The 8,188-nt window shown below is 36.6% G+C and overlaps 1 long non-coding RNA gene across 1 annotated transcript in view; it reads left to right on the top strand.

Moving 5' to 3' along the window:
* The window catches only part of LOC108499547, a 13,874-nt gene extending 7,560 nt beyond the window's left edge, over window positions 1-6,314 (top strand). Inside the window, exons 2-3 of the long non-coding RNA XR_001875576.1 lie at window positions 341-343; window positions 6,304-6,314. This is a non-coding gene — a long non-coding RNA (uncharacterized LOC108499547). The remainder of the gene's footprint in view (window positions 1-340; window positions 344-6,303) is intronic.
* Window positions 6,315-8,188: the final 1,874 nt, after the last annotated feature.

Here is an 8,188-nt window from a genome sequence, read left to right as displayed (position 1 = left end):
ATTGGAAAAGAATCACTCTATCAAGGCAGGACCAGAACAAGGGACTAAGACATGAGATTTGAAGCCTTTAGGAAGCAATAACACAGAGGCTGAGCTATGCCTGCTAGCCAGTCTTATTAGCTCTGCTGCTACCACAGCAAGGGCAGTGCTAGACACAGTTATGAAACTTCATCTTCATTGAATGGGTAACCGTGTAATCCTAGCACTAGTTTAGGTCTGAAGTTACTTAATTACTGAAAGAACAATATTAGGACTATCGTATTCACTTCTGAATATCCTTAGTTGGGAAATTGAATAATTTTTCATAAAGGAGACTGAATCTCACTCTGAATTCTGCAAGGATGTTCTAAAGCCTCCAGGATACAGGTGCAATATTCTTAGCATGATCAAAACCAGAAAAAAGGAATAAGCTGAAAAAATATTTTTATAGATAAAAAAGGTTTGATGACTTTGGTCCCCAATTCATGAAAGATATTGTAAAGAAAGAAACTACAAATTTTTACTGTTATATTTCTATAACATAACAAAAATGTAAACTTATCCAGTCTCTGTTCGGTGGTTTATGTAATCTTTCCTTTTGAACAGCTGGAAAAGGAATCTGTTCAGCTTTGAAGAAAATGCAACTTTACTTCCATCCTCAAATGGAGACCAAGACATGCTTTCTATGTACTGTCATATCCGGTGAAATATATTACCCTCCCACGGAATTATTCTCAGTTTCCTTTACTGATACATCATATCAGCTGTACATAACATTGTACTCTTTAATTTTTCCCAGCTGTATTCTTGAAACTGTAAGCCACTACACTGTCTACAGTTAATCCTTCCTTTGTATATTTTCTTGTGATTTTGAAACTATCTTTTCCTTTGTTTGAGATCTAAACCTCACAGTTCATTGTCAAATAGCAGCAAATACAGAACAGTAGTGAGTACTCCTGAAAAGGTAGAAGTACTATTGTGAACCCTTGCTGCCTGCTGGTATTTTATCATTGTCACTAAACACTTCAGTAGGATTGAATAATACCAGTGTTCCTGGCACTAATGACTATTGAACTTTGAGAAGTATCTGATTTGATTTGTTCTATGGAAAGATGCAATATCTTCATGTATTATAGGATGCACTCCTAGGCAAATGGCTCACCTTGACATTCTTTTGAGCTATTCAAGATTTGATGCCTTAGTTAAAGGGCCATTTGTTTCTGAGTGTGACTGCTTCAACATTTTTTCTCATCAGTTAAATCACCAGTTATTTCAGTCTTTTAATGACCTAATGTGCTGGTTTAAAGGTAAACCAGCAGGGGAAATGAACTCAACTCCAAAGAGAGATTATAAGTCAGATTAACAATTTAATAAAATAATACAATAAGTACGATTATACAAACAAACAATTGGGTTTAACCCACAAAACCCAAATATATAACCCAGCACCCTGGGGCATGAACAGAGTGGTGTTCTTTGGGCCCCCTGAATCCAAAAGAAAAGGAGAGGGGAAAACCTGTTGGTGAGAGTGCTGTTGCAGTCTGGTCAAGAGTGGTGATTGCAGTCTGGTCGAGATGGTTGCAGTCTGGTTGAAAAGTGGTGGTTGCAATCTGGTTGGGAGTGGTGATCTGCAGTCTTCCTCTGGATCCCACGAGAGGTTAAAAAGGTCCCAAGACTCCAAGATTATATATCCTCCAGTTCAGGCAGGAATGCTCAGTACCTCCCTCAGGGAGGTGGGGGGGGGTGGTTCCTCAATGGGTGTGAGGACAAGAGCAACTCCTATCTCACAGGCCTCTTAGCACCTAGTTTATAGCCTGAGGAGTCAGGCTCTATGTGCAGATAGTGTAAATGGTTCATTGATAACAGTTTCTGGGAAATGGCATGGAAGGCTATAGAATACACAGTTTTGGGTTACACCCATCCAGTAATGAACTGGTCTCAGCTCTCCTAACTAGGACACCTAAATAATGTGATATTTTGTTGTTTTGTTTGTTGGTTTGTTGTTTGTTTTTTATTTTGTTTTATGCTTTGGTTTTTTGGGGTTTTTTGGTTTTTTTTTGGTTTGTTTTTTTTTTATTTAATATTTTAAACAACACTTTGTATAACCTTGCTCTGTGCACACTTTAGTGCCTTAGCATAGGAAAGCTTGGCAAGATAGTTTCTGTCAAGCCAAGCTGAGGAAAGAAAAGTTGGTCCTTCAGCTACTTCTTTTGATTTTTAATAGCAAGAAAGAGGAGGAAACTTTTTTCATTGTCAGAGGAATCAAGATTTCTGCAGAGTTAGGAAAAATTTAAGAATATTTCTCATAGTATTTTTTTAAAGATCCTTTAGTTAAGACTGTTCTGTCATAGGTTGTCATCACAGTATATTTTCATTTATACGCAAAGAGAAGACAGGAAAATGTTCAATTTAATTCTTCATACTATAGGTGAAAAATAAATTCTCATGAACTAGAGAAATTCTATATATTGAAAAGATAAAATGAGGACAGAGAATTACCTCAGAATGGGGAGTAGTTTTTCTTTACTTCAGAAGAATTGATAATCCTGAATTAAGAGAGTGATTTACTTGGGTTACTTTCTGTAACATAATAAAAAATTTTTTAGCCATTAGATAAGACATTATGACACAACTCTTTTAGAAACAATTTCATACATGTAGTAATACATTCTATTTTTTCTGAATATTAATTCTTATAAAAGAACTTCAGAAGTACTACTGAAATTACGATGACTAGTAAGAGATCTAAAAGGACAAAACCAAAGCCATACAAAAACAATGCCAGATTCCTCAATACCATATTAAAACTATCCAGTTGTTCATTCATAGAAAGATACAAGATTTTTCTATAGATTTATTTAGGACTGTGAGTATACATACCACATTTGTGATATTTATGCTTTTCTCTGAGGCATGACTGAGTGGCTTTCTGTCCAAATGTGTTATCTGTCAAGCACTGTTGTTCTTGAATGAATGCTAACTTTGTCTAAGCAGTATCATGGTCACTTTGTTATTCAGATTATATCTGAAAGATGACTATCAATTTTTGCTGTTTTCTTTTTCTTTCTGAAAACTGAACTTCATTAAGGTAAAAATACTATGGACTAAAAAACACTGGTTTGCTGATGAACATACCATAGAAAGCAAAATACATACTTTTAAATTCATAAGCACGTTGGCTTTCGTGTCTTACTAGAGATTTTAAATGGGAAAAAGTAACTCAAATAAAATGAGAAAGAGATGGTTTAAATTTTTTTTTCAGATTTAAGTCTTTCTCATAGGGTTAGAAAAAAATAAGTTTTAGATTTATAGTAAAAGTCTCAATACTGAAGTAAATATAACAGTTGATGGTGTCTCAGATGCTTGAGAAAAGCTTAAAAAGATATTTCTAGATTAAAGTTGAAATTTCAGGTATCTTTGAATACTCTTTGGCTTTTCTTCAGTCAAAACTTCTGTTAAAATAAATGAAAATATTGTATTTCTATAGGTGAACAGGATACAGTTGACAGCACAGCAACTGAAGGCAGGGTTATTTAATTATGAAATTCCAGAAATTAAGAACACTTTAAAACTGAATTTTATGAGTTGTGATAAGAAGTCTTTAAAATTCAAAATCAATAGAATAAATTTCTGAGATTAAAAGTAAATACATAAGGTTGTAAAGTAAGTGTCATAATTAGGTGTTATAAAAAAAATTCTCAGTTTGTCCTTGTTTGTGTAGAGATGTAGAAAAACAACATGCAAGCAGTAGGTGAAGAAGTAGTTCCAGTAGCTACTGTGAATTACTTTAGTTTCAAGGTAGGTTAACTTCTCTAATTGTACCTGCTTTTCATAAAACTCAGAAAAGTTAGGACCTTCCGAATAACAGAAATTTCCTCTCACTAAAAACTGTCAGAAATATAAAACTTTCCAGGGGAAAAACTGTACTTAAACCCCTTCCATATCCGAAATAGAATTCTTTAAGTTGTTGGTTGCTTGTCAGGAATATTTCTTTCAGTTTTACTTTACCACTTAAAGGAAGTAGAGACCAGGAAGATGAATGCTGAGGAGTTCAGCCATTAACCACTTCTTACACTAAGTCTCATGCTGAGTAGTAAATGAAAGAGATGAGTGCCTTAGGTCCCTGTACTTTTTAGAGTTTGGCATCAGGATGAAGCCAGGTACTGGAGGGTCCAAGGGGTTAGTACTCAACTTGACCTCCAGCCCTTGTTGTCGTATGTTTAAGATGGAAATTGATCTCTGGAAAGCAAACGTGAAATGACTATTTCAACTTTCCAGCTGAAAAGTTTAGTTGTACAAAAGAGCTATTCTCTTCCAGGAATAATGGCCAGTCTTCGCGAGCGAAGATTTGGGAAAGGTCATTAACCCTTCGAGCCTGCGCAGTGGATTTTTTAGGTGAGACCCAGCGTGCGCTGAACTGAGCCCACCCTTTAATCCTGAGGTTCATCTGCCGGGGCAGAGCACGCTTGGACAGTGGCAGTGAGGTCCTCAGAACGTAGGTTTGTTTAGAGTGACCTTCTCTTAGATGGATTGCCTCACAGGGCTGACGAGCTCCATCTGCCCGGGGGGCTGGGAATCGAACCCGGGTCGCAGCGTGAGAGTCCTGCACCCTAACCACTAGACCACCAGAGGCCCCTATTCTCTTCCAGCCGTTTCAGGTGAAATTGTTCTCTTCCAGGAATAATTTCACCTGAAACGGCTAGACCTACCACTTTTTTTCAGACTCAGTCTATCTGTCCATGCAGAAAGTAAAATATATTTATCTTTGATACGAAATTCTCCACAAATAAGTCAACTCTGTGGTTCTCTATTGGTCCAACTTCTCCATATCGTCATGAAGTATTTTGCTTGAAGAAGGGAAAGTTCAGAAAGTTCTTTCAGTGCAATACATAAAAGGCACCATGTAAAGTGAAAATAAAGTCAGTGAGGTCAGAACTCCATTAGGTGAAAAAAACCCCAAAATGAGATCATTCAGGGAGACTGAATCAGAAGTAACTGCTTTGTCAAGCTGCAGCCAATTTCTCTATATTTTTAACCAGTAGATTAATACACATAAACAAACTGTGGCTGAACTCAAAACTGAAGTTGACTCTTTTTTTCCCTGCTTTACAAATGGAATATCAAATATTTGAAGGGGAAAAAAAAGCTAGGAAGGGTAATACAATGTTTGTTTCTAGATGCAGAAACTCATATCATATTGTTCATTAAAACACAGGACTATTTATAAATAAAACTGTTTCAAAGTGAAGGTCAGAGATAGCCTAACCAAAAAATTAATATCCCAGATTAAAATGTTAATGTTCTACCTTAAATGCAGAGAAACAAATGCAATCTCATTTAGTGACATTTCCGGAATTTCAGCAAAGATTCCTACATTAATCTGTTATGCATTTTCTTTAATCTGAAACAGAAAGAAATCTTTAGGGAACAGGGTTTGAAGGTTCTGAACACTTGAACTTCTGCAATCTTGAGCAAGTTAGACTCAGATTTTTAAAGAATATTTGTGACTCTTTTCTTTCAGGTAAATAGACCAACACAGGAAAATTGTCAAATATTAGTTATAGCTTGCTAGTATCACTGAAAACTAAGACTCTAATTATTGAGACTGAGATTGTGGAAATTACTGCTGGGAATTTAAAAGCCATAGAATAAAACAATACCCCATATGTCAAATATTTATAATTACTATAAGCATAAGATTTTATGTTTGCAGTCAAGTTCAGATAACTTCTCTTTTCTGAACACGAGGTAACAGTAGTTATTGCACACCATGTAGTTTTGTCTGTAAATGTTAACACCTCCATCAGTAATTGTGCCTGGATATTTTCTTTATATTGTCAGTCTATTTGCAATACTCTGGGCATGAAAACAGATATCAAAATAGTTTTATGCTGCTAATATACTTGTTTGTGCATTTGATAGATTGTATATTTTATATGTGTACAATATGGATAATTTGGCAAAGTGTGGTGTACATCTTCTTTCCAACTGGCTCAGCTCTTTTCCACCCGTCTTTGAAGTATCCTCCTTTCTCTGGGACTGCAACTCAGTTTGTATGAGTTACTGTGTTAGTTGGGGGCTTTACACTTCACTGGATGTTCTCTATAGAAATTTGACAGCAAAAAGGATCTTTTGTGATTTTTCTGGTTTGGGGAAGGAGTTCCGGAGAAACTAGGAAGTAAGGCTTAAAGATACATATGGCCTCAGAAAATCTATCCAATGTCAGTTTCTACACCTGCGTACCAGAAATTTTATAGATTTTAATATGGGGGTTTTTTTAACCTTGGTTTCCTTATAGTTCAAGTCTGAAAACAATACCTGGAGAGCAAGACACTAAAATGAAACAAGGATGTATCAGGAAGACTGCTGTAGGCAAAACAAAAGTGATGCCAAATGCCTTCAACCAAGAAGTCTGATGAAGGTTTATCTCAAATGCCTGTCAAATTGCATCATTGCATTTATCCCATTCTATAGCACTGCCTTTTTAGTGGTATTTCAGTATCTGTAACATGTTGTTTGTTTCCCATTATTTTACCATCATAAAGTGTGTTCTCCATTGTTGTAGCCCTGTCTGTCTGTGCCCACAGCCCAGCCCTCTTCCCACCCTACCCACAACCCAGCGCTCCATTGCAGCTCCCTGGGGCGGGCAGCTCCTGCCACAGTAAGATCCCAGCTGGGCTGATTTCCAGCTCCCCACCATCCTACCACACCTGGCCATGGGCCCACCCATGCCCCAGCACACCTTGGACCATTCCAATTCCAAGGGAGGTGCCCAGTGCCTGGGGCTGGGTCTGATTCTGGTGCCCTGGCCCCCAGGAAGCCACCTTGCTCTTGCTGCTTTCTGCCATCCATTTCTTTTTCCCTAGTGAAAGTTTGTGAAGTCATCCTTTGCAAGAAAAGCAAACCACTAATAAAGCTCCTGTGCAGTGGGCTATTGTTGTTGTGCTGAGATACACATGGGCAGACATTCAGAGTTAAAGATGGAAGTATACAGCTCACACAAGCTGTACATCAGCTAAGCTGCACCACTCAAAACTTGTCTTGAACCAAAAGAGGCTTCTAAGAGTCCAGTCATTTTTGTGTCCAAGGGCATTTCCATGGCTTTACCTTTATGTTCAGTACCCTTCAGAGAGTTCTAAACATCTTTGCTAGGCAACTTCTGCCAGCTGGGAGGGGCTGTGCGTCTACTGCTATGCCAGTGCTGCAATGTATTTCCATATTCATCAGCATTAAACAATATGATCTACTACTATTTTATTTACTGTATTCAAGAAGCTCAAGATATTCTTTTCAAAGAAAACAAACAACCATCTCTTAAATGAATCAGTGAAGGTCATGGCATTCTATTAGCAAAAGCAAATACACTTTGAAAAAAAGACATGGTACAACAAAAATACAGGAAATAAAAGATGCAGATTTCTAAACAAAGTGGCTTCACTGAACAAACCAACCTGGCTTAACAGATGTAAAATACATAAGCTAAAATTTAGATAATAAGAAGGGTAGAAAAGTCTCTTAGCTTGCCTGTTCTCATTATCTATTTTATGATAGTTTGAAGGTTTCTGAAAGCAAAAGGAAAATGCAAAAACTTCATTGAGACGCAACAATTATATTGATTTTTCATTAAGATGCATCCTCTCTTGATAAAGTCACACTCCCTTCCTCTTCCTGGTGTTTCAGATTTGTTCTTTCCTCTTCATGCTGGATTTATGATAATAATTAAGAGAAATTCTGAACTCTTGACTTTTTTTTTTTTCACATTTGTTGAAATCCCATTTTGCTCCAGTCATTCAAACTGCTATAATCATTTTTGCTGGTTGCATACAAGAGGGCTAAGTCACAAAATATTTATATCCTAATAAACATAAACCAGAGCTTTTACATTCCACAGTGAATGATATGGCACATGTAGAGATTTTCTTCAAAATAAATTACTTTCTTTCTAGATGACTTAGTTCCTCTCTAATTAGTCTTTCATAATATTAAAAAAAAAAAAGCCCAAAAGATGTCTTATCCTGCTTTACATCCTGTGTTCTAGGCCTCTATTTAGAACCTCTTTGGAAATTTAAGAATGGTTTCTATTTTTTAACCAAATTCTACTCCACGTGGCATGCAATTTTTGGGTTCCAAAAAATCTACAGAAAACAAAACAACAACAACAACAAAATGATCTGTTACTACATTTCCATTTGTTTTTCCTGGCTTGAAT

The sequence above is a fragment of the Lepidothrix coronata genome, unplaced genomic scaffold (genome assembly GCF_001604755.1).
Source record: "Lepidothrix coronata isolate B3197 unplaced genomic scaffold, Lepidothrix_coronata-1.0 Scaffold75, whole genome shotgun sequence".
In the NCBI taxonomy this organism is placed as follows: Eukaryota; Metazoa; Chordata; class Aves; order Passeriformes; family Pipridae; genus Lepidothrix; species Lepidothrix coronata.
Note: the sequence above shows the minus strand (reverse complement) of the source record. Positions and strands in the feature narration are given on the sequence as shown.